A 27,133-nucleotide genomic window follows, 5' to 3' on the forward strand; every position below is an offset into this window, starting at 1 on the left:
CAGCTAGAACCTTTCCAGGTTGGTTTTTAAGACTTTTTCCAGTGGGTATTTAGCCCTGCTATTAAAGTCTTTCTGGGTCTCTACTAATTTGTCCGAGTCTTCAGAAAGATTTCTCCCCTCCAGAGGGTTAGCACTTCAGTGTCTCCCAGTGCTGCGTGAGCTCTGTTACAGTTCCCTAATAGTTGTTATTTTCCTAGGGTCCCATATCCTCATCCTATGTTTTCCCAGTTTAGTGTTGAGCCAAAATTCAAGGGACTACCATACATATTTCTAGCCCTCTTTCTCTGTGTACCTCCTGTCTATCTTGTACTCTTGCCTGCAAGTTGCAGCTTCCTGAGTCTCTCTGAACTCTGATCTCTGTTTTCTCAAATTAGCCCATTGACCATGCTCAGCTTGGGTCTGAAAAGTGGCACCAGGCAGGAACATTCATAGGGCTTGCCTCATTTGTTCCCCCTCCTTTGGGGAACACAGTCCTGAGCTCTTAGCTGCCCAGTGTCTTAAAAGGGTTGTTTAAGTTATTCTAATTTTCTAATGATTAGCTTTGAGAGGAAAATTCTGGGGCCAATTACTCCATAATGGCTAGAAGCAGGAGTCCTCAACTGAGATTGATTGACTGAATGAATGTCTACAAGAGCTTACCTGCTACCTTCTCCCCACAGAAATGAGACTTGATCCCACTTCTGATTTTATTTTAATGGGGTGGAGGGTTGAGGAACTGAAGAATCAAAATCATTATAGGATAGGGACTTCCCTGGTGGTGCAGTGGTTAAGAATCCACCTGCCAATGCAGGGGACACGGGTTCCATCCCTGGTCCAGGAAGATCCCACATGCCCTGGAGCAACTAAGCCCGTGCGCCACAACTACTGAGCCTGTGCTCTAGAGCCCGTGAGCCACAACTACTGAAGCCTGCACGCGTAGAGCCCGTGCTCCACAACGGAAGAAGCCACCACAGTGAGAAGCCAGCACACTGCAATGGAGAGTAGCCCCTGCTTGCCGTAACTAGAGAAAGCCTGCACACAGCAACGAAGACCCAACACAGTCAAAAATAAATAAAATAAAAACTAATTTTTAAATTGCTGTGAATTCACAACACAATGATAAAAAATTTTTTTAATCATTGTAAGATAAATAACTTGCATGGGGAAGATACTAGTATCAACTTACGTTAAATAATTCCAAAGCAGATACGATCATGAGAAATGGGCCCACATCACAAAGAATCAAGATATGCAAAGAATATGAGTAATTACCCTAAGGAATATTGTTTGAATATTAAATGAGATGTGAATATTAAAAAATGATAGATGGTCTAAAATTCCATTTAATTCGATTAGTGGAATTAAGTATGGTAGATGGTCTCGTAAGACATTCCCCAGAGAGAACTTTCCAATAATTTAAACATTTTATGTTCAGTTGTTCACTGGACATACCCAGAACGTGATTCATCCAAGAGGAATAGTTCTGGAAACACTGCTGATAGGGATTACTGTCTAATACATAGACAGACAACAGAGTACAATAGTTAAAAGTGTTGTTGCTGAGATTAGACATGGGTATGAGCTCTGTTTCTGCACCCAAGAGCTAGGTGGCAGAGGGGTTGAAACATAGATCTTGAAGATAGTTCCTGACTTCAAATTGAGCTCTGTGCTTCCTAGCTTTATGTCCTTGGCAAGTCTCTTAAGAACACTGTACCTCAATTTCTTCATCTTGAAAAATAGGGGTGATGAATAATAATACCTGCCCTTTATGTGTTGGGGATGAGATAAATCCTTAGTTTATTATGAGGATTAAATAAATTAACATGTGTAAACCATTCAAGCAGTACCTGGGGCATAGTAAGTTCCAGATAAGTGTTAGCTATTACAATAATTTCTTGTCTAAAATTAGGATAATAATAAAAATAGTAACTCTTTCATAAATACAGGTGTCAGTGCCATTTGGAATAGTCTCTATAACAATTTCTGTCTCCACATTTACTGTGTTTCAGCAAATTTACCTAACAGATGGTGAGTGGGCAATTTTTAAAGGGGCATTTTTTCAAAGAGCGGAGAGGGAAGGAATAGAGACAGGCACATACTATATTTGAAGTTACCTCCACGTGTATTTTATGTATGTATACCCATACAATTAAGAAGTCTTTGGATGTTTTATCTTCAAGAATAATTCAGATACTGGATTACTTGAATATCATAAACATTTAGGGTTTAACAGATTTGTTACATATAGACGTTGTATCATGGATTTAAAAGACCATAGCCAGCGGGCAGCGGCGGGCGGAGCGACCGAGGGGCGGCGAGGGCTGGGCAGCGGGTGCGGGGGGGGGTCCGTGCTTCCTCGCGGTGGAAGGCAGGGGTTCGCCAGAGACGCCGGGTTGCTCCGCGTTGCCAGGTTACCGAGCGCGTGCCCCGCGCCCGCTCTTCCGCCCGGGCCGCCCTCGGCGCCGCCTGAGCCGCGGTGCGGGCTGCGCGGGGCGCCGGGTCCGCGGAAGCCTAGGTCGGGGGCTGCGTGAGGGATTCTCGTCGCGCGTGGACGCTGCGCGAGCGCGCGGGGGACGTAGGGCGCCGACCTGGGGCTCCCCGGAGCTCCGGCTCCGCTCAGGGCGCCCGCTCAGGGGCCTCCGGCGCGAGGCCCCCTTTGTGGTCAAGATGGCGGCGCCCAGGCGGGCTGCGCCGAGGTGAGCTGGAGCTGGGCCCGGAGAGGGGCGAGTGTGCCACGCCCAGGACTTGGACCCCGGACTCGTCTCCCGTCTCCCGGGGAGCGGCGGGTGAGTGGGTGCGGCCGCGCGTAGGTTCCTCTCGTGGGGTGGTTAGCTCTTCGTGCGTCCGCATACTTCTGTCGTCTGATAGATCTGGGGTGGCCCAGGTTGGAGGCGAGGGTGCTTGATTGGGGAAACCTGAGGGGTTTAAGGACTCTGTTGGGATCGTTTCAGACCCCAGCAAGAAGCTGAGCAAGTTTTCTCCTCTCTTCCCGGCTAAGTTTTCTCCCTTCTCTGAAGACGCCAGCTTTTCTGAATCACCTTGTTACCCGGGGGGGATACAGTTGGTGGTTCTGACCGTGGAACGTAGGACCCGGCGCGGGGAAGCCTGAGCTGGTTCTAGTTACTTCGTTTGCAAAGCACTTGTCTTGTCTTTGGAATCTTTGTGTATGTAACCAACGTTGGGAAGAGCCAGCGTTTTCTCCTCCAAAACACTGCGAGGGGTAACTTTATACGTAAGAAACAAGTGGGCGTTCACATTCATCTCTTTTCCAACCACTGAGTTTTGGTTGTGTTTCCTTTCTTTAAGTTTGTCTCGTTTTGAAGTGCTAACAAAACAAACAAACTAACTAACTAAACCATAGCCAATTACACAAAGTATATACTCTAGTCTCAGTCCTGCCATTAATTAGCTATGTTATCTTAAGTCATTTAATTTTTCTAGGCCTCATTTTTCTCATGTGATGTTTTTTCTTTGAAAAAGTGTAGTTTCTAGAAGTCTCTAATCTCTGTGTCATAGTTCAACTTGGAGAAAACCTGTTCTTATCCAAACTCCATGACATTGTATTTCCAGCTCCAACTTTGGACTTTGAGTGAGTTGGGGGCAACTTTTTAAGGATATTTTTACACAGCTTTTTTAGTTAATATCAGTCTAGCTGACTTGTCATACTCAGACTTTCTCCCATATTCTTTTACCAGTGTGTTCCTTAGTCATATATATAAAGACTGTTGTGGGAAAAATGACCTCCTGGGTCAGCTTACTGCATGGTCATCGACACAGGGCAGGGAGTAAGATTCTGTGGATTTTACAGAAGCAGATACAGGTTTCATTATCCATGTCCTCTCCCCTTTCATCTTACAAAAACAGCAGGCTTTTCTTGGAGAACTGCCAGATAATGCCATCCTGCCTCCTCACGGGCCCGGGGGATGAGTCGCCCAGGGACTGAACTCCAGTAAAGCAGGTGATTGGCTCATGGGTAGGCATGTGACCTCGGCTAAGTCTATCAGACTCCTCCCCAGGACTTTTCTCTCAGAGCAAAATGGAAGAATTGTCTTTTCTCTCTGGAATTTCTAAGCTGGGGAGATATGACTCTGGGACTCCCAGTGACCATCCAGCACCAGAAGAGACTTTCTGTAAAATAAAGTCTTGCAGAGGTAAGCAGGGCTGAGGGATGGAGAGAGAGCTGGAACCCTGCTGATACTCTGGAATTTCCAGATCCAGCTGTATCTGAATATGGCTGCATCCCTGAATTTCTAGTACTTGTTTGTTGAGGTTGTTGTTGTTGTTTGGTTTTTGTTTTGAAATTTCCTTGGACTATTTTGAATTTGTTTTCAGCCATGTGCATTTGAAAGCATCATAGCTAAAAGAGCTAATTTCCTACATTAGTGTCAGGTTTGCTGACTGGCATTCCTTAAGTGAAAAATCATATCCGCTATTTTCTTTAAATAAAATCCTTCTAGCTCAGGTTTGAGATATTCAAAACTCTGCCTCCTACCCCCCTCTTTTCCAACATTTACTATATCACCTTGAAGCATTTGTGACCACATCTTTCCCATCTAGACGCAGTTGAGAGAGAGAGCAAAGACTTCTGATATAAACTGCAACCTATACGCCTCCTACCTGGAAGCTTTAGAACATACTTGATTCTTGTCATTAAAGCAGATCTTTTGTTGTTGTCTCCGGGGCACAGAAGCATTTTCATGGCATAATGGAGTACAAAGTACATTAAGCCTAACTCTACTTCTCACCCTCTTTTACTTTAAATAGGCAGAAAAGAACAATCTCAAACACATTTTCCCAACAAATAAAATACATATACGATTATGTTTAGAAGACATTTATGCAACATATAGTTAGACTGATTAATTAATGGACCTTTCGCCAATTGGCACAGGAAATATATATGTTCAATGTGCTCAATTAAAAAGAAGACAATAACATATTTTTACAGGTTAATTATCTGAGCAGAGTATTGTGCCAGCACACTTGATACTACAGTATTTCATGTTTGACAAGTGACCTTCTTTCAATTATATTTACTGCTAAATGTTTCCTGGATCAAGCTATTAAATTATAAGGTCAAAAGTAAAATGATATGAAATTACAATGATAAAGGGACACATATCCCACTTTATGAGAATAGAAGTTGTAATTTCTTTTCAATACTACTAGTAGTGACCACAGTACTAATTTGAGCCCTTACTATGAGCCACTGTGCCCATATACATTTAGTTCTTACAGTAGTTCTGCAAAGGGCATATAATAATCCACACTGTAACGCTGAAGAAAGTGATTCTCATAGCTGAAAGTCACATAGCTGGTGAGTGGCAAAGTCTAGATTCAAACTTAGAGTCCTCTGACAATGCCCAGGTTGTTGACCACTATGTACACTGCTCAATTGTTGCACCAATAAAGAAGTGCTTGAAATAATTATAGATTTGCCTACCCTGAAACTGCAGTGATTTAAAGACATCAAAGTTGCCAGTTGCTTAAGCACATCTACTTACAGTAAGAAATTACATTTTATTTCATTTCTAAAACAAGATTAATTCTGCAGGCCCATCGAAACTTGAGCACACAAATCCTACCTCCAAATGAAAGATGCTTGTTTTCCATTATTCAACAGATGGCCCTGTACAGAGGCAATAAATATATAGTAGAATTTTCATTCAAATAAATGAGAAGAGAGGTTTCTTCTTGTCCTGATTCAGTGCCCATCATTATGGATTATGATGGCTCTTCCCAAACTTTACTTCATTCACTCCACTCTTTCTACAAAACTCCAGTAATGGAATCCGTCATTCAGATATATGTGCAAAGCGAAAGGACTGTATTAATACAGTTGCTGAAAGTCAAGTTGATAGAGCACAGGAAATACATCCTAATAAATGCACCATTAATGTTTGTGTGGGCCTTGGAGTGAGGGGTCGAAGAATTTTCAGTTTAACGGAATATTTTGCCTCTTGCTATGAAAGTGTGGCTTAATAGTCTTGTAATTGGTCATTTACAGAATCCTCCATCTCTGGGTTTCATGCTTTCTTTACTCTGCAGCTGTTGATTCCTTCTCTTGTTCTGGATGGAAGATAGCAACGAAGCCACTTCAAAGGGCTCAGCCTGCCTTTTTGTGTTATTGTTTAGATGAAGATATTTCCATTTATTAAAGCACACTATTTAAACATTTTTATCATGTTTCAAACTTGACTGTGTTCTGAAGGTATGAGCACAGGCAGACATAATGGGGGATGTTTTCCAGGAGAGAACATACCCTTATCAAAAGAGTTATCAGAATTTTCATGTATGGATTGAGAATCAAATTCTGGAGTTAGACCTGAATTTAAATTCATACTCACAACTTATTACCAGTCTCATCTTGATCAAACGGTTGCCACACTTCTCATCAATTTCCTTATCTTTGAAAGCGGAATAAGAGAAGTATGCCTGGTGGAGTTACACATAAAGCTCATCCGATAGAATATTCATAAGGATTTTGCACAAAATATACATGGAAATATTTTAGCACCGAGTTTAGCATGCAGTTCATCTTCAATACATTTAAGAGCTATTGTTTTATTATTATTATGCTATCATTAAATATCACTATTACTTAAATGTCATTATTGCTAAAATTGCTGTAAAATTACCGCAGTAACCCATGATGAATTCCCCTCTTCTGTTTCCTTTGTTTAAATGGAAAATATATATATAAATCTAGACAGAGAACACTTTAGTGATCCTATTCAGTGGAGTGAGAATTTCCATGGCACTGATTAAAACAAATCCTGAATTTCATGGACTTAAGATAGCAGAGAGGGGCTTCCCTGGTGGCGCAGTGGTTGAGAGTTCGTGACCCGATCCGGGAAGATCCCACATGCTGCGGAGCAGCTGGGCCTGTGAGCCATGGCTGCTGAGCCTGCGCGTCCGGAGCCTGTGCTCCTCAACGGGAGAAGCTGCAACAGTGAGAGGCCCGCGTACCGCAAAGAAGAAAAAAAAGATAGCAGAGAGGCTAAGAGATTTGAAGTTAGACATCCCCAAGTGTGAATTCTACTGTGACCCTCTTCTAGCTCTGGAACCTTGAGGAAGTTTCTTAAACTTTCTGAGCTTTACTACTGGTTTCCTCATCTGTATCTTTTTCAGGACTATTTATCAAGCATCTTCCTGTTCTCTATGCTTGGACGTATCAATGAATAGATTAGACAAGAGCCTTTGCCTGCGTGCTCCTTCTTGCATGCTTTCTCCCTCCTTACACTCTCGTGTGGAAACGGATGTTATAAATAAATTCTATGCTTTGTCACAGGTTGATGGGCACTACGGGATAAGGAAAAGGATGTGAAGCTCACTGAAGAGGCTTGGGTTGGGAGTGCTGGAGGAGTGTACAGGTAGGTTCTGATTTTAGATAGGGTAGTCAGGGTGGATTTTATAAGTTGACATTTGAGCAAAGACTTGAAGTGAGGGAGTTGTCAGAATGTATGATGGGGAGACCACTCCCTGGGAGCAAGAATAACCAGTCCCAAAACTCTAAGGCAGAAATATGCCGGGCAGCTTGGAGGAATATCAAGGAGGCCACCCTGGCTGACTTAGTCAGTGGGGAGGAAGAGACAGCAGGAGGGCTGGAGGTCGGATATGTGATGGGATGGATTGGGTAAGTCCTGGGAGGCCATCACATGCATTGTGTCTTTTACTCTAAATGTAGGCAGCCAGGGGCAGGATTTTAGCCGAGGTGTGGCATGAACTGTCTCTTGTTTGAAAAGCATAACTCTATCTGTGGTCTTGAGGATGTGGGGAGAGAGTGGAGTCAGGGAGAATCTCGGGAGGCGACGACAGGATCCTCGAGGTCTATGTTGGTGGCCTGCACCAGGCTGCTAGCGGCTGGTAGTTCTCAGAAGTGGCACATTGGGAAGGTTGTGACAGCACTTTGTGGTAGATTGAATGCAAGAATGGAAAGGAAGAGGGGGTCAAGGGTGAATTCGAGATTTAGGGCCTGGGGAACTGGAAAGGTGTGGTTACTGTCACCTAAGATGGAAAAAGTTTGGGGTAGAGCGTGTTTGGTGGATTAAAGACCAGTTTTGGAGGTGTAAGATTTGAGATGTTTTCGTGACGTCCAAGCAGAGATGCTGCGTACACAGTTGGATACACAAGTCTGCAGTTCTGAAGAAAGGTCTGAACTAGAGATACACTTTAATACAATGGAGATATTAAGAATAATGACATGGAAGCGCTATTTTAAAGATAAAATGAAGTCATGCAGTTAGCACTCTGCTTTCTCAAAACATTTAGTAACTGTTAGCTAAAATAATTACCTGAAATGAAAAAATACCTATAGTTTGTTTTGTTGTTTGCAGTAAAAGTGAATAAAATGTCACAATTATTTTAATAGTATTTGTGACAGAGTAGTTTTAGGTAAGACACCATGACTACAAACATTTACAATAAACCTTTCAGTCTCCTACTTTTCACTCTGATAGGGTACTTGGAACCATATTTTGTAAGGTTTAAGTTAGTTGTCATAGGGTACCTCTTTAATTAGAAGTAATTCTGAACTGTCTAGTTCCATGCAGTTTTATATACATATATGTATAATTATTATTTTATGATTTATCAAACTCAGTTGAAAATTTGCATCACTGATATACATTAGAATTTAAGCATTTACCCCGGTATTCAAGGAAAAAAAGGTACTTGTCTTGTCATTTCCATAGGGGTACTTACTTTCACATCTTCCCTTCACTTTGCAATTGAAAACATGGCAGGGGAAATACTATCTTACTGGTCTTTGAGTTCCCCTTAGCTATCTGCAAGTCCTTAAACAGCCTTTGTGGCTTAACCAAAATTCTCTTCCATCTTCATTCCGCTAACAGATATTGGTCTAAGCATGTACTTATACTAAAAAATGCATGACCACGTTGTCTCTACACATCTATAATTTTATGTTAACACTATCATTATGTAAGCTATACTTTAGTTGTAATTATAACAGATTTTATGTCAACACACATCCATTTCTAGTGTTCATCTGGTGTTCAAGGGGAGAGCAGCATGTCGTAAATTTTATCAAAATATAACATCTGAAGAATAGAACAGAGGATAATTGTGTAATTCTGTATTCACTCTAATTAAGTTCAGTGGAGTTGGCATAATAGAATTAAGAAGAAAAACAAAAGACTGAGGTACCATGGCTCCCTCTCCTTAACACACCCTTTCGTATCCGAGAGCAGAGACTCAGCACCTTTCTGTACAGAAATGGAGACAGGAAGAGGCCAGAGGATGAATGACAGGCACGAATGAGGTGGAACTTGGAAGAGCAACATGGAAATGAAATACTTCTTTTGTATTTGGTAGGTGGGGAAAATGTACCAGCGTGTATGCCTACTGGGACCACGTTTTCCAGAACAGTTAAGCCCAGTGTCAACTATGCTGTCCCACCTTCCTCGTAAGTACGAGCATACTGTTACTTGAATCTTTGCTTCCTGTTTCTTGATACCTGGTTGAGAAGATTATCACAGGAACTACATCATGTTAGCAAACACAGTGTTTTGAAATGATTGACACTCACTGAAGAGTGGCAACTCCAAGCTTGCTCTCTCTTGATCTTGGACTGTTGAGGTCTGGAGTGCAGGAGTGGGTTATGGGGAAAGACCATTGGAATTCTTATGTCTTCAGCATAATGGTTATAGCATAATGGTTAGGAGTGTAGGTGCTGGTTCAAATCTCTGCTTTCCACTTGCTAACCATATGAGCTTGGGCAATTTACCTGATTACCTGAACCTCAATACTCCTGCCTATAAAACGATGTTAATAATATTTCATCCTCATAGACTTGTTTTCAATGTTAAAATGAAGTCACTTACACCAAGCACTTAATACAATGCCTAGAGCATAGTAAAGTCTATTATTATTACTATTACCACTACTACTACTATTATTATTATTACTATCACGATGCCAGGTGCTATTTTTCCTATGCCTTATTCCATTATCTTCTGCCCTGTCCCCCCATTTCTGTCTTGTTTCTGTACAGGGGTAGGTTTGTCACAGAGCATTTTCTTTCCCTAGTGTCTGACTCTTAGTCATCAAGGTGACTGGTCCACGACCCGGCATTCATTGCTGCTCGTTGAAGCAACCCATTTTGAGAAGGGGAGCTGGATATTGATGCCAAGTTGGGTGAAGGAGAGAGAATTTTCTCTCTTCTGCACACAGAGAGCTAAGTGAAATATTCAGGCCTCAGAAGGAGAATCAGGCAAAGGGCAACATGCTTAATTTCATACCTTAGTGATTAAGAACAAGTCAGACAGGCTGGATTTGAACTCATTTCCGTCATGTACTGACAACGGGATCTTAGGTGCTTTTGTAACCCCTCTGAGGCTCAGTCAACATCTGAAAGAGACGAATAACATTATCAGGACCTAGCGTATAGCCTCGTTGTAGTAAGTGAGTAAATCCTTTTAAAACGTTCAGCACGTTGTTTGGCATATAAACACGTAATAAAATTTAGCTTCTTTGACTACTACCGCTGCTAATATTAAGTAGCTGAGCAGATCCGAGGCCCATTTTTTTCTTAGATTGCACATAATCATTTGGACAACCAGCTCCCATTGATCAACCGTTGCTTATATATAAACCCCCATGAACCCAAAGGTGCTTTAACTCTCTCCCAGTCAGAGCCTGTTCTGGGGGCAGAAGCAACACCGGCACTACCCCCGTCATCTTTGCCTTTATTGTCACTACACTCGCCTGCCGTACTGAGCACTTTCTGTTTGCCAGGCACCAGATTTAGCCCTGCGTATGCACTATATCATGTAGTTCTCACACTCAGGTGGGAGACATTATCGTCATCCCCAATTTTCAGATAAAGACGCTGAGGTGTTGGAAAGGTAAGAAAGTTGACCCACAGCAAGAGATGGAGCCGGAGTGTTCAAACCCTTCTCTCTGACCTCAAGAACCCTTAAATATTAGCATACTACTACATCCTGGTAAGAAAATCTGCTTCCAGCCACTCTGGTGAGAGTAGAAATGATTCTCAGTCCCCACATTCCTCTATTGCCCATGCCACCCTAGCCTCAGGACTAGAGGGGAAAGGAAGTGATCTCTTCAAAGAGCAGCCAAAGGGAACCTACTCCCTTCTGCCTTTTCGTAATCAACTAACCAATATTTTATTTCCTTCTTAAGAGTCCCCACATGTTCCTTTTGGTACTTAGCTTGGCCTTTTGGAATTCTGACATTCTGTACATGACTCATCCACTGTATTTCATGTTAATTTATTGAGGTCAAGTATAGGGTCTTACTCATCCTGAAGTCCAGTTATCCCCTGTCACATCTAACTCTGTTCTTTTCTTCTTGTAGGACATCTGCAGGTATTTATTTGAATTTTGTTGAATTGTTCTCATCAATAGTACATTAAAAGTTATACAGAAAGTGCTTTCTTATAAGGAAAACCATCTAAATAGATTTCTAGCTCTTTACTTTTTATAGCACTATTGTAGAATTATAGATCTCCAGGTAATATTTTTTAGATTGAGTTCTTCATATCATCTTATTTTTACATATAATGATAAATCTGAATTTTCTCTATCAAACCTCCGAGACTTCACTGGCTTGTAACTTAGCTTGTTGATTATGTGTTGTTGACTTTTCCATTTACAATGATATTTGATCCTGGTAAGGATGGGGCTGGGTGGGAAGGTACATCTTAGGGCCATAAATTGGTTTTGCAGAGAACTAACATAAAGATCTAAAGTCTCATCATATTTCTGCAGAACTCATGAATCATTTTATTATAATTCCATTCATTCAGGGAGTATAAAACCATTTTCAAATTGTTATTCCTAATTTGTTCATCTTCTCTTCCTTAGTCTTAGTGAGAAGAGAGCAGGCTGAATGGAAGAAAGTCATTATGACCACTGGGGCCCCTAAGGTGGGCATCAGTCCCAGAGTTTTGTTATCATCTCTCCGCTGTTAATATTGGCTAATGTCTTGAGTGCTTACTTGGTGCCAGTTACTTAGCCGACCATGGCAAATGGATTGTGTCATTTCATCCCCTGATAGTCATACAATTAATGTATGTATTATTATGATATCCCATAATGCATACATGGAACAGAGCCTCAGAAGTGGTTATTTGCTCACAAAAATATGGTAGATGTGGAATTTGGACTCAGGTCTGATAGACTCCTAAATCACTCCTAGTGATTTTTACCACTAAATTAAAGTTGTATACCTCTGGAGAGTAGATAGTTTCTAAAATTTCCTCAGCTCTAACGTTTTATAATTAATTTTTTGTCTGATGGCAAGCTTAACAGTTAAGATGGGTAGGAAGGAATGCCAGCCTGTTGAATGGAATTTCCCTGAAATAAGCCTGTTTTATGACACCAGTTCACTCATTCATTCACTCAGCATGGTTTGAATGTTTGCTCTGTGCAAAGGCATTTTAGGCATCACAGTGGAGTGAGCGCCCCTTCCATAGACTCTCCTGCAGCACTCAGAGAAGTGTTGGACTGGTTTGCCTGTTATGGAATGGGGCTTGGTGATAGAAGCCTGGTTTGTCCTCCACTGATAAAACTAAGACATACTCATATGAGTTTATAGGCATCTTGAAGCCGTGGGATAGTAACACACATGAATCTTACCATTTTTGCCTGGGATTAATGATATAAAGGCTTTGGATTTGGGTATGGAAAATGGGTGCAATTATGGGCGTGTTGGTTCTACATATATATGGACATCACGTGTCATCAGCCTGCAGCTACCTGCCATTCCTCACTACTCCTTCTTTTCACAAACCAAACAAGTACCTTCTTATCTGTCCTGTGGATAAGCTCTTGACAGTGGCACTAGGACCTCCCTGAATAAGTACATCATTGGCTAAACCAGTGGTTTCTCAGATATGCTCATTGAACAACCCTTAAGGTGGATTGACATTCCACTGCCTAGAATAGAATATGGTGTTCTTTAGAAATCGGGGGGGGGGGGGGGGGGGGGGGAGGGAACTAGGCCACCAGATGTACTTTCTTTAATTTAAATTGTTTATATATATATATATATGAACAATTGTTATATATGTGTATGTATACTTGTTCATATATATGAATGATTTAAAATTGAAGAGATGTATATATACACACATATATATATATGTATATTTAAATTTTGGCTTGTGTTAGCAAGTAGTAAATTAAATTATTAGCAGATCCATACTGCAGGGAAATAACCAATCAGATTTCATTCAATAGCTTGCTTTTTTGTAGATTTATGGTTGTGATTTTATATCTGCAGGTATGTTTGCTGAAGAAAATATTTCTACCACTTTACACAAAATTACATTCATTTAATACCAATGCGGCATGTCTCAAATGTCTTAATACAGTTTTAATCTTGAATCCCATCAGAAGTATGAAATTAGAAACATACCCCAAAATCATTTGAAGATAAATTACTTTCATTTCCCTTATACTTTTGAGACTTTTGAAAAATAAGTATTTAGTTGTACTTATCTGTTTCTGTCTCTCTAAGGATAGCAAACACTGAAACACAATTCTTTTTAAAAGTCAATATTAAAAATATATTGTCCAAGATGATCAAAACTAAGGAAGTGGCAAAGAAATTCAAAAATTTAAACTTTCAAAGGGTGCTTTTTTTGTGAATGTGTAGTACTTGTTCTTCTGAAGGAATTAATCTTTTTAAAAATTTAATTAACTTATTTTTTATTGAAGTATACTTGGTTTACAGCGTTGTGTTAATTACTGCTGTCCAGCAAAGTGACTCTGTTATACATATGTATATACATTCTTTTTCATATTCTTTTCCATTATGGTTTATCACAGGATATTGAATATAGTTCCCTGTGCTATATAGTAGGACCTTGTTGTTTAGCCAATCTATATATACCAGTTTGCATCTGCTAATCCCAAACTCCCAGTTCATCCCTCTCCCACCTGCTTCCCCCTTGACAGCCACCAGTCTATTCTCTATGTCTCTGATTCTGTTTCTGTTTCATAGATAGGTTCATTTGTGTCATATTTTAGATTCCACATATAAGTGGTATCATGGTATTTGTCTTTCTCTTTCTGACTTACTTTGCTTAGTATGATAATCTCTAGTTGCATCCATGTTGCTGCTGCAAATGGCATTATTTCATTCTTTTTTTTATGGCTGAGTAGTATTTCATTGTATATATGTACCACATCGTCTTTATCCATTCATCTGTTGATGGACATTTAGGTTGTTTCCATGTCTTGGCTGTTGTGAATATTGCTGCTGTGAAGATCAGGGTGAATGTGTCTTTTTGAATTATAGTTTGGTCTGGATATATGCCCAGGAGTGGGATTGCTGGATCATATGGTGGGTCTATTTTTAGTTTTCTGAGGAACCTCCATACTGTTTTCCACAGTGGCTGCACCAACTTACATTCCCACCAACAGTGTTGTAGGAGGGTTCCCTTTTCTCCACACCCTCTCCAGCATATGTTATTTGTAGACTTTTTAATGATGGCCATTCTGACTGGTGTGAGGTGGTACCTCATGGTAGTTTTGATTTGCATTTCTTTAAGAATTGGCAGTGTTGAGCATCTTTTCATGTGCCTATTGGCCATCTGTATTTCTTCTTTGGAGAAATGTCTCTTTAAGTCTTCTGCCTATTTTTTTGATTGGGTTGTTTGCTTTTATTGTCATCAAGTTGTATGAGCTGTTTGTATATTTTGGAAATTAAGCCCTTGCTGGCCGCATCATTTGCAAATATTTTCTCCCATTCTGTAGGTTGTCTTTTCATTTTGTTTATGGTTTCCTTTGCTGTGCAAAAGCTTGTAAGTTTGATTCGGTCCCCTTTGTTTATTTTCATTTTGATTTCTATTGTCTTGGGAGACTGACCTAAGAAAATATTGGTATGATTTATGTCAGAGAATATTTTGCCTGTGTTCTCTTCTAGAAGTTTTATGGTGTCAGGTCTTATGTTTAAGTCTTTAAGACATTTTGAGTTTATTTTCGTGCATGGTGAAAGGATGTGTTCTAACTTCACTGGTTTATATAAGGCTGTCCAACTTTACCAACAGCACTTGCGGAAGAGACTGTCTCTTTCCCATTATATATTCTTGCCTCCTTTGTCAAAGATTAATTGTCAAAGATTAACTGAGGTGTGTGGGTTTATTTCTGGGCTCTGTATTCTGTTCCATTGATCCATATGTCTGTTTTTGTGCCAATACCACGCTGTTTTGATTACTGTGACTTTGGAGTACTGTCTGAGTCTGGGGTGGCTATGCCTCCAACCTTGTTCTTTTTCTTCAGGATTGCTTTGGCATTTCTGGGTCTTTTATGGTTCTGTATGAATTTTAGGATTATTTGTTCTAATTGTGTGAAAAATGTCATGGGTAATTTGATAGGGATCGCATTAAATCTGTAGATTGCTTTGGGTAGTATGGGCATTTTAACAATATTAATTCCTCCAACCCAAGAACATGAGATGTCTTTCCATTTGTTTGAATCATCTTCACTTTCCTTTATTAATGTCTTACAGTTCTCAGTGTATAAGTCTTTTGCCTTCTTGGTGAGGTTTATTCCTAAGTATTTTATTTTTGGGGTTGTGATTTTAAAAGGCATTGTTTTTTTACATTCCCTTTCCGATATTTCATTGTTGGTATAAAGAAATGGAACCAATTTCTGTATGTTAATCTTGTATTCTGCTACCTTGCTGAATTCGTTTATCAGTTGTAGTAGTTTTCATGTAGAGCCTTTAGGGTTTTCTATATATAGTATCATATCATCTGCATCTAATGACAATTTTACCTCTTCCCGAAGGAATTAATCTTGAAGTTCTACTAAGACTTTTGGGATACCTGTTTTAATGAGCCACTACTTCCTGCCTGAGATTGCACTATGCGCCAGAGATTCTAGAATTAGCATACTAAAACTAATAATGCAAACAACAACAACAGATCTTCACAAACCTTCCTTGCAAGGAAGTAAAGTCCACTGGAAAAACAGACAAGTGAAACACACATTCAAAATGGCAGTGATTCTCAAACATTTATGTGCTGAAAAATCATGACAAGCATGATAACCAGAGCAATTACTAGACCCCTTCTCCAGCTGGTCAGGTGTAAGTCCTGTATCTGTATTTTTGGTGAATGCCTCCAGGAGAGTCTGAGACAGATGTTCTCAGTTGTCGTCAACCTTTAGTGTGCATCAGATTTGCCTGAGAATATTGTTAAAACACAGATTGCAGGGCTCCAGTGCCAGAGTTCTAACCAGTTCCCAGGTGTGGCTGATATTGCTGGCCCAGGGACCACATTTTGAGAACCACCTTTCAAAACTCTGCAGTATGCAGTTGTGTGTGTTGTGAATGCAGTATGCGGTTGTGTGTGTTGTGAATGAGACGGGCCCAGAGAACCAAAGGAGGGCAAAGGGACTGCCCTAAATTAGTCAAAGGTAGCAATAGCAGCTAGAATTGATTGACCCAAGAAAAAATTATAAGAACTTTACCTGCATTTGCTCATTTAATCCTTTCAGTAAGGTACATAGGTGCTACTTAGTGTTCCTCTTTTACAGGGGTGTCCAGAGAAAGTAACTACTTTGCCCACGTCCTAAACTGGTAAGTAACAGATTAAGAATTCAAGTCTAGGAAGTCTGATTCCAGAGCCCACACCTCTACCCTTTCTGCATGTAGAGAGGAGTAAAGGGTTGTCAGTGAAGCCTTCCTGGGGGCCCTGGCCTCTGAGTGTAGATAGAAGGATGAGTGGACATAAAGATCATTATTTGTGTGTGGTGGGGGTCGGGGAGGAAGTATGAGGGCTTCCAGAAGAGCCCGCCCTCCCCATACATCTGCTATAAGCAAGTCTGATGATCAGGAGTCCGGAACATGAGTATGACTATGGGATACTGAGAAGGGTTCTAGAACCCTGAGGTTAGAGTTCTGGATCAGTTAGTAGGTAACAGAAAGTGAATGAGTGATTTACCTTACTTTCCACGGGTAGCAGGAAGTTTGGAGATAGTCCCTCTAGCGTTAGTCCAGCTGCTGAAGGGCATCACCAGGGGACTGGGTTGCTTCGCTCTTCCAGCTTCCACATCTCTAGCACGTCCACATAGCTTCAAAGTGACCCCAGAATCTCCAATAGTGTTCCAACAATTTGGGCAGGAAGAAAGAAAAGGAAAAAAAAAAGAAATTAAGTAAGAAAAAAAAGGCAGTGTCTAACTCAGAGAGCAAATTTTTTACCACAGATGGTCAGCAGACTTGCACTTAGATCTCATCAGCTCGGATTTTAAACTGGCCACCTTAGCCTTAAGGATAATGGGGTCTCCTAAACCAGGGCTCTGATAGTAAGGAATAAGGAGAGAGTGGTACTGATTAGCAGTGCCTGCTGTCCCAAACAAATATTATCCCCAAACTATTTTTTTTTATCCTATATTTTACTTTAAAGAATGGAGGGGAAACATTATGTATCTGTAAATAGCCTTTTAGAAAGGGTACAATTATATAGTTATACAACCCCCTGGAGGGCTCCTTTCTTCTAAAATCTCTTTAAAAACTGTTCAAGGTTAAGGACATTTTTATCTTAATTTAGTAACTTGCAGTCGATTATCTTGGAATGACATCCTCTCTCTGCAGATGTTCTGTCAGGCTTTAGAAAATTCCAGAAGTGGACAGAGAAGTGTTATGGTACATGTATTTGCAATATGCACGTCTTTGAAATGAAATCCATTTAGGGACCAAAAGGCATTTCACGTCTTTGCTATACATTTTCACATATTTGCCTTTCCAGAATTCCTTTGAGCAAATCTGTTAGATGTAACCCATCCGTTTCTCCCATCTGAATTCTTTATTACTAAACGTTCTTCAGTATGCTCTCACTCCCCTCTGTCAAAGGCGTTTCTCTGGGTCCTCACCCTTCTCATCTCATATGTGAATGCGTATCTTAAACTGAAGCAACAGTCTGCTATGACTTCTCCATAACTTGAAGAACCCATCTTTGTGGGAAAAAAAGTAGACTTACTAACTTAAAAGGTAAAATGTGCGCAGTGTTTCTGAGAATTAAAAACTAAGATAAAAACATAAGCAATGGAAAAAACTTACAGTGGATCCTTTTCAAAGACTTTATTTTACAGAGAAGGCAACTGAGGTTTAAAGAAAAAATGCGTTAGTTAAACACTAAATAATAAACCTTAAACCTCAGTGGAGCAACACATGGACAGTTCATTTCTCACTCACTCAGGAGTGTAGTATGGACTTTGGTGGTCTGAGGGTCAGTTTTCTGCTCAGTTATTCAGGGACCCACCACCTTCATCAAGTGGCTCTACGTTTGTCCTAAAAAGGAAAGGAGAGAGGAAGCTGCAAGCTACAATTATCAACTCGTTATCCTTCAGACATAAACTCTTCAGGTCACCTCTGGTCACATTCTTTGGGATAGAACCATACCCAGATGCAAGCGGAGATGGAGAATGTTGTTCCTATCTTGGTCCTAGTGATGCCTCTACAGGCTGGAGGAGCTAATTAAAGTGTAGTCAACAGCTCGTTGTTCCTGCCACAATGAGTGATTAGCCTAAGACTGTGGATTAATTATGTGTGTGTGTCACATATACATATAATACACACAAACATATATATGTGTGTGTATATATACATTTTTTAGCATGAGTTGACACAGGGGGCTTCTGCCGTATCAAAAGAGTACAAACTGCCTCTTGTTGCTTTTTCTTAATTGAAGTTGACTACTACTATCTATTTCCCTTCATTTTGCTACCTCCCCCCCACCTTTCAGTATTATATGAAAATTCTGAAAGAAATAATTTCAAAGTTTCCAGTGCTTTTAAAGGTAATAGAATACTCAGACCTTAACAATTTTCCTGTGTGAAACTTTTGCCAGACTAAAATAGTTAACTTATGAAAAGTAAATTTAGATTGATACAAAAGAGAAAATAAGCTGATTTTTTTTTTTTTACACAAATGCCCTGAGCCAGGGTGGAAAATAAATGGAAAACTGGAGGAATTTAGATCCTTTTATTGTAAATTTAAATATTTTTAATTGTAAAACTAGTACAGGCTCATTGCAGAAACTCCAAAATTGAAAGGATTTAAAGAAAAAAGGAAAAATAACTCAAAATCCCATTTCTGATAAATCATCTCTGTAACATTTTTGAGGGTATCTTTTGAAACTTTTTTGTGACGGGGTGCATATAAATACAATGCAAGTATAAAATACCTTTAATTATTATATCCAACTACAAAACAGTTCTATAACATTTTTATTTAGTAATATAAGTATGATTACTCATCACCTAATAAAAATCTGCAGCATCATTTTTAATGGTTGAACAGCATTCTATTATTTATTTAACCAGTCCCTACTGTTCAGCATTTAGATTATTCCTGTTTTGCTTTGCTAAACAATGAGACAAGCATCCTTGTTCATATGTCTTTGAGCATTTGTTTATTTCCTTAGAATGGACTTCTAGAACTTGAATGGCTGGTTGTCAGTTCTGGTACATACTGACGTATTGTCTTCCAGAAAGGTTACCGTGCTTTTTATTTCTACCAGGAATTTAACATCCAGTGTGGTTTCTTACACACACTCATCAGTACCAGTATTATCAATATCAATACCAGTATTATCACGTTTTTTAAAACTTTGTCATTCTAGTCAGTAAAATATGACACCTGAATTATTTTATTTGTATTTCTTTGATTAATAATAGCAAGGTTGAACATATTTTCCTATCTTAATTGGCTGTTAATACTTTTTAGTTTGTGACTTTATGACATCCATTTTTCATCGATGTATAACAACCTTTTATATATCAATGTGTTTATTTTGTTTGTTGTAAATGCAATTTTTTTCTCTTCATTTATTAATTTTTATTTTGTGTGTGTTGAACTTCTTTAATACTGTCAAGTCTATTCAAAAACCCTTTAATGAACACAACAAATGTGGAAAATCAGTCACTCTCCTGCATTTTGTAATCAATGTATTTCCTTTTGGGCAGTATGGAAATGTAAGTTCTTATTTCATCTTATGGTTGGAAAGAATCTATTCCCTCGGAAAGGGATTATAGTCTCCATGATGCAGTAATGGGAGATTTTATAGGGTAGGCAGGGTCTACAGAAGAAAAAACCCTAAATCACACTCCATTGGTGGTTGCCTTATTTATAAAAATGGCATTTGAGGTTGTGTGACTGCCATCAGGTAAGCAAAATTAATTTTTAGCATGAAGTACTCCTATCAGCAAGAACAGCCTAGGATAGGCTAGCGGTAAGAAGTGAGGGGTTATGGGATTGGGGCATAGCCTCTGTTTCCTCCAATGCAGCTGGAAATTTAAACTGTGGGGCTCCTGCTTGATCCAATCAGCCCAGCTAGTATGTGTTGCCAGGTAGGGTGAATAGACTCAGAAGTACAAGAGCTCATCCTTGGTCCCCTCTGGAAATGAGCAGAGAATACTGTGTCAAGCAGAGGTGATCAGTCCATGGTCTGGAGACTTGGATCTCCTCACATAGTCCTAAAAGTCAGGGTGAGACAAAATGCCAATACAAATTATATTGATGACAGTATCAATGAGGTGACATTGAGTCCTTTGACCCAACGTGTGTCTGCAGTGTGCCATCCATTAGTAAATGGGCAAAGCCATTTGACAGATCTATCTGATACAATGAATGAATCTGACACTCATAGTTTGAAAAACTGAAACTGTATCCATTTGTCAAGAACAGTGGCTACTTGTTCTGCTTTATTCCCCCTGGTAGAACTAGGTGACATTGCAGGCAGTAAGACGTTCGGCATTTCACCCTGGAGTAGCCCCAAAACTGAAGAAGCTGTCTTATCAATAGTTAGCTCCTTGTCACCAAGAATATTAAAGTAGATTTGTATGATTAGCAAATTAAAGAGACTGTAGTGCCTACCACTACTGTATTCACTAAGGCACCCAAGTTATTCTAAAGAAATCCTAATAATACATTAGGACCGTTCTGAATATTTTTATTTGATTAGCCATAATCTTCTAGTTCTAACATCCATCACCATTTTGACCACTGAAACTTGGCCTTCTTTTCTTACAGCCTAGCCCTGTGGTCTTGGGCTAATCACTAACCTGCTTAGAGATACAGTTTTCTTCTCTATGAAATAGAAACAATATTATATGCTTTGAAGGGCTGCAGGAAGATGAGCTGTAATGTTTATCAAGTGCCTAGTAAGTAGCCTGGCCCATAATAAATACTTGGCTAATTGTAGATGTTAGTTTCATTTTTAGTTTTATTTCCAAACATTGCTCTTTACTTTTGGAACTGTAAAATTTGTTTTGAGAGTGGAGGACTTGTTGTTTGGATTCCTCCAACACTCTCTGTATATTCTGTACTTCTATCCCTACATCATTTATCTTAATGGAATAAATGATCTTTGGTCTGGTGATTCCAAGGTGACGAGGAGCTAAGCAGATGTTCAGTATACACCTGGAAGTATGGATTTTCATGCCCAGTGCAAATGTGGGAAAGGCATTATTCCCACATTATAAAGGGGGTAAAGACCTCCAACTTGAGGAGACTCTGGGTTGAGAGATGAGAGATTTACAGGTACTGTGTTTATCCTACAGGGTACCACAGGGGCTTTTATGTTCTGTAGCAAGAATTTGCACCTTATACCCTTGTAGTTAGAAGTAAAGCATACCACATAACTAATACCTAGTAAGCATTAGAGTTAGAATAAATACCATTTATTTAACGTTTCCTTTGTGTTAAGCATTTTACAGTTACAACATATGGATGGATACTATATTGTAATGGTTAAGAGTGTAGTTTTTTGAGCTGGATAATCCTGGATTGGAGTCTCATATTTATTACCTCTTTTTTTTTCTGTTTTATTGAGGTATAATTGACAAAATTGTAAGGTAGTCAAAGAGTATATCATGATGATTTGATATACATATGCGTTGTAAAAGGATCCTTCCCATCACGTTAATTAATACATCTAACAGCTCATGACACCTTTTTGCTTTTTTTCTTTTTTTTGTGAGAACACTTAAGTTCTATTCTCTCCGAAAATGTTAGTTATACAATACTGCAGCTGAAAGTTTGTACCCTTTTACCAGTCTTCCCCTCTTTTCCCCACCCACACCCCAGCCCCTGGCAACCAATTTTCCTACTCTGTTTCTATGAGTGTGGCTTTTTTTCTTTTTAGATTCCATATATAAATGATATCATTCGTATTTATCCTGTCTGGCTTATTTCATCAGCATAATGCACTCCTGTTTCATCTATATTGTCACAAATGAAAGGATCTCCTTCATTTTTTTAAGGCTGAATAATATTCCATTACCTCTTAAATGGGTGACTTTTGGTACATTGTTTACACTTTCTAAGCCTCAGGGTTTCTTTTCTTCTGTAAAAAAAAAAAAAAAAAATATATATATATATATATATATATATATACACAGGTTATTTTCTGATATGTGGAATGTTTGTTGAATAAACAGATAATTAGTTGAGATCATAAATGTGACACTTAGCACTGTATTAACATTTATTAATACTCTCCCTGTTAATTTCTACAATAAATTGTATAATAAGTAACAATAATAATAGTACTACTAGTAGTTTTAGAAAATGCATAGGATGTGCCAGTCATCATATACTGTACTATCCTCCTTCATGTGCACCACAAGTTACATGTGGATATCATCTTCCACATTGTTTCCTTTAAAGAAAATTGAAGCTCAGCAAGATTGAGTAGCTTGCTCCAGATGTGAACTCAGGTCTGAATCACTCCACATATAGGTTCTTAATGACTCCATGTCTTTAATTCCACATCTGCATTTGTTTGTTGTTGTTGTTTTTAACTTTCCAAGCATCTGATGTGAAATTCCTTTCTCTTTGGGGAATTTTCCACTTTGTGGGTCTTGGTGAGAAACAGAGCCTTCCTCTCGTTATACAAGCTGAACATGTCAGATACACTGTTTACTCACATGCTCAGTCTCCCTTACAGATGGAAAACAGTCGGGCGACCTCGGGTTGGCCAACTGCACCCTTCTCTTGGATTTTGAATTACAAATAAATGATGTAAAGAAGCAAGGCCAGCAGTGCTGGGTCAACCTCCTGTTTCCTGTTCCTGCTTGGTAGCAAGGCCAGCTAGGACTTATAACATCACTTTGGCCTGATCCTATAATTGCAATAGCATAGGCTTGGCTTTCGGTTGTTTAGTCTGCTTCTAGTTACTGAGACCTAACCATAAACTTCCAGAAGTTTCCTTTTCTGCTCAAATTAGCCGTATCTGGTTCCTGATGATTACAAATAAGACCTTTCCTGATATACAATGGTGACCTACTTATCCAGGCAGATGTAACATCGTCCTGGCGGGGACAGAGGGCAGGCAAGTTCCTTGAACAGCTGAACAAGAAGAAAAAGACCTAAGAAGGAAGAATTGAAGCCAGTTCTGCTTGTGTTATAATTCTACCCGCAGCTGCCTCTGTTTCACAGACCACATGCTAAGGACCGTGTCCCTTCCCCTGTAACAGACGAGCAAAGTAGACCCAGGCCTTCCAACCCAGAGACCAGCTGAGCTGTACCGTGGACAATCTAGGATGTGAAAGACTTCACTCAGTGTCTTTGTCACTTGACATATTGTTCCTCTCTTTGGGAAGTAGCTTCTTTGTGTGACAAGAATATGCTAAACCAACACTTAAGTGGACAGAGGTGAAAGATGCCAAAATTAGCTACAGAAAAAAAGGTGTAAAGACTTGTATTTTCTGTTATTTGAAGGTGTTAAGACCCCACATAGAATATGAGTCCTTTAAAGGAAAGTTGTGAATGGCCCAGGGAATGTTGAATTTCCATGTGGCCGTATGTTCTTGATCGGTCACGATGATGATGATGGTAGCAGCAGTAGCATTTATCAGTGTTTCCTGGGTGAGAGGCACTTTATCCTAATGACCTTTTATCCCCATGACGACCCTGTGAAGTAGGAAATACTGTTTCAGCATCTTCAGAGTTTTTCTTTTTTCTTTTTTTTTTTTTTATCAGGAATTTACCCTAGATCACAGTTGGGTGGTAGAACGACCAGAACTGGACACTAGCCTTTCCTGAATTCCCAGAGTGTGATCTTAGCAGTTGTATTGCCTGATGCAGAGCCATGTAAATGTTGCCAAAGCAATGAAACGTGTACCTATTTCTAAGAGATTCTAACTCAGAAGCTCTGGGGTTTAAGTGCAGAGCAGTTGAGTGTGATTGTCTTTACAGACAGTAGATAACTTAAGAGAAGTTGTTTAAAAGTATATTTGCATATTGCACTACACTCTCATGTCTGTGATTGGTTAGCTATTGAGTAACTAACACAAATCCCAATCCCATCTCTAATCTCATTCATCTCTTGTATATTTGACCTAATTGAGGCAGTATTTTTTTTGTTCTTTCCCACAAACACACATCGAACATCCAAAACATGCTTACCATTTGTGAGCATATTCTCTTAGTTATTTAGGAGTTGAGTAAGAGTGAGAGAGAAGGGCTTCCCTGGTGGCGCAGTGGTTGAGTGTTCTGCCTGCCGATGCAGGGGACGCGGGTTCGTGCCCCAGTCCGGGAAGATCCCACATGCCGCGGAGCGGCTGGGCCCGTGAGCCGTGGCCGCTGAGCTTGCGCGTCCGGAGCCTGTGCTCCGCAACGGGAGAGGCCACAACAGTGAGAGGCCCGCGTACCGCAAAAAAAAAAAAAGAGTGAGAGAGAAAAAGACACATAAATATGAAATACGGTCATCATTTTTTTAATATCCTTTATGTTGTTAATCCCTCTTAGCATTTACTGCCATTCACTCATTTGTATTATTTGGGGTATAGCAGTTTATTCACACAGCATTTTTACATATGGCTTATCATTTGTATTCTATTTTAATAACACTAATAATTATAGACTATTGACAAACTCATCAGACCCTACATATTCATTTCAAAATCATGAAAATAAGGTGGAAAATGAGGTGTAAAGTGGAAAATCTATGTGTACGTTTTCATTGGTGGAATGAGGAGCTACCTGAATATCACTCCTTTAGCTTTTCCTTCAAATGGTGCACTTTTTCCTCCATGCATAGGAGTCACTTCCATTAGGTAAACAGTAGTCTTGAGGGCAAACCTCAGAAGTAGAAACAGGAGAACTTTTCAGTTATGGTAAAATCAAACATATTTTTCTTCAGTAGTGAAAAAAAATTCTTCATGAGAAGTTCAACCACCGTGAGTTCCATGGTGAAAAACTTTCCCCTTATAGATGCAACTTCCCCCAGAATTCTGAGAAATGTCGGTAGTAGAGAGGGGTGTTGCATACACCTGTTTCATTTCCCTCTGACTTTTCCTTCTCCTTTCTCTATTGACATTAAAATCTATAGTGAAAGCACATAGTAAGCAGTCTAGGACAAAATCTAGAATTATTCTTATGTGATCAAATGTACTAAAATAACAAAAGCAAATCTTATTTCTAGCTAATAAAATAGCATTCCTTATATGATGTCATATTATGGTAGAAAAGAAATATATGCGTCTATTTTCTTCTATATTAAAACTGCTAAGGAGTGGGGACCCATGAACTAAATCAATTGTTTTGGGTTCAAGTTGTAGTTTTTAGTAGCCATCCTTCTTAGCAAGTTTTCAGAAGCAAATGTAGTTCGTTTACTATCACCACTAAATGTGCAATTGTGTAGATTTGTGGAAAAAAGTATTATCAAATACATATACTTTAAAATGATTTGTGTAAATTTATCTATTCATATTATTATTCTCCCCAAGTAAATCAAAATCTATATACTGTGTTTTTCTTCTATAGCTTAAAAGGGGAATGTATGTTGAAACTTATTCAAATATTTATTAGGTGTCTACTAAGTGCCAGGCACTCTACTAGGCAGTAGAGCTGTTGTATTAGAGGTGGAAAATGTCCTTGACCTCCAGAACTGATACTCTTGTAAGAGAAATACTGGGTCAAACTAAGTCAACAGTTTCTTTGCTACAGAGCTTTTTACCAGTCTTGTGAATTATGAGTCTCTGATAAGGAGATGTAGTGGACAACAGATCCCAAATTTATTTGAAATCTTTTCCTTCATGGACTGTCTCATAGGATTTATGACCCACTGAACACACTTGAGACACACTAGTATTCTGCAGTGGTTAGTTAATTGTTTTCTATTAAACAACTATATACTGAATCCATGATATTATTATCTGGATTTTTTGGAGGATACAATGATGTACATGGCCACTGTGATGATAAGGGGGTCCAGTTTAGTTAAGAAGAGAAACAAACCACAGGAGTTATAACTTAACGTAACAAAAAAATACACACACATATACATATATTTATATGTAAATTACTATTTATATAGTATACAATGTCTTCTGAAGAAGATAGAGTTGTTTGTAACTTGGGATCTCACAGGAGGTTTCACAGAGAAGGTAGACCCTGAGCTGGGCAGAATTTCAGTAAGTTAATTTGGTTCTGACCGTACGATAAAATTAGGTATTTGCACTGGTCAATCCGACCTTGATGGAACAGCATTCCATTTGCAGGGAATAGTGTGATCAAACATGCAGTGGTAGAGATTGCCAGATTGTAATATTCCAGTGCCTGGAAAGTGTTGGAACATCTGCTTTCTCCACGGTCTAGAAAAGTGAATCTCAAGTGAAATGCACGTATAATGGAGGCCAGTGCTCTTTGCTTTGTACACTGCTTTGATTCTACAACATACAACAATGTAGTGATCTGTTTCAGATTGTCATTATTCGAGAGGGTTCTTAGTAACAGGAGTGGAAAAGGAAGACCTCCCTTCCTGTGCTTCTGCCCTATGCTCTTAAGCCAGAAAAGGTACCAACATCACTGACGTGACCTTGTCTCAGGTATCTATCAGGATCTACTAGAATCATTCTAGTGAAAGGTAACTAGACGTCCAAAGGACTTAAAAGATACACTATAACCTCTGTATACTTTATATACCTGGTGAAACAAAAATGTCACCTGAGTGGTCCCCTTCCCTAGAAATACCAGTATGTTCTTCCAGTGCATGGCAGAACTTTGCAGGTAAAACTGGGATAAAGGTGAAGAACAGTCTTAAAATTCTAGTCCTTGAACAGCACCTAACACACAACAGGTTTTCAATAATCTTAGCAACAGTATTCACAAATAATGACCGTCAGCGTAACTGCTCTTTTGTGCCAAAATACATTACCAT

General features: G+C 39.4%; 1 long non-coding RNA gene across 2 annotated transcripts; it reads left to right on the forward strand.

Annotated features, from left to right (window-relative positions):
- The first annotated feature begins 1,184 nt into the window (after positions 1 to 1,184).
- On the forward strand, positions 1,185 to 12,936 carry LOC149749840 (uncharacterized). 2 transcript variants are annotated; one of them, XR_016392537.1, is made up of 3 exons: positions 1,185 to 2,765; positions 7,271 to 7,352; positions 9,189 to 12,936. It is a non-coding gene; the product is annotated as an uncharacterized LOC149749840 (long non-coding RNA). The 2 variants fall into 2 exon arrangements; XR_016392538.1 differs by having other exon boundaries at positions 2,308 to 2,765; positions 9,313 to 12,936.
- Positions 12,937 to 27,133: the final 14,197 nt, after the last annotated feature.

This window comes from Delphinapterus leucas, chromosome 3 (genome assembly GCF_059928025.1).
Source record: "Delphinapterus leucas isolate spDelLeu-1000000601 "Yukka" chromosome 3, BTC_Dleu_Yukka2, whole genome shotgun sequence".
Taxonomy (NCBI): domain Eukaryota; kingdom Metazoa; phylum Chordata; class Mammalia; order Artiodactyla; family Monodontidae; genus Delphinapterus; species Delphinapterus leucas.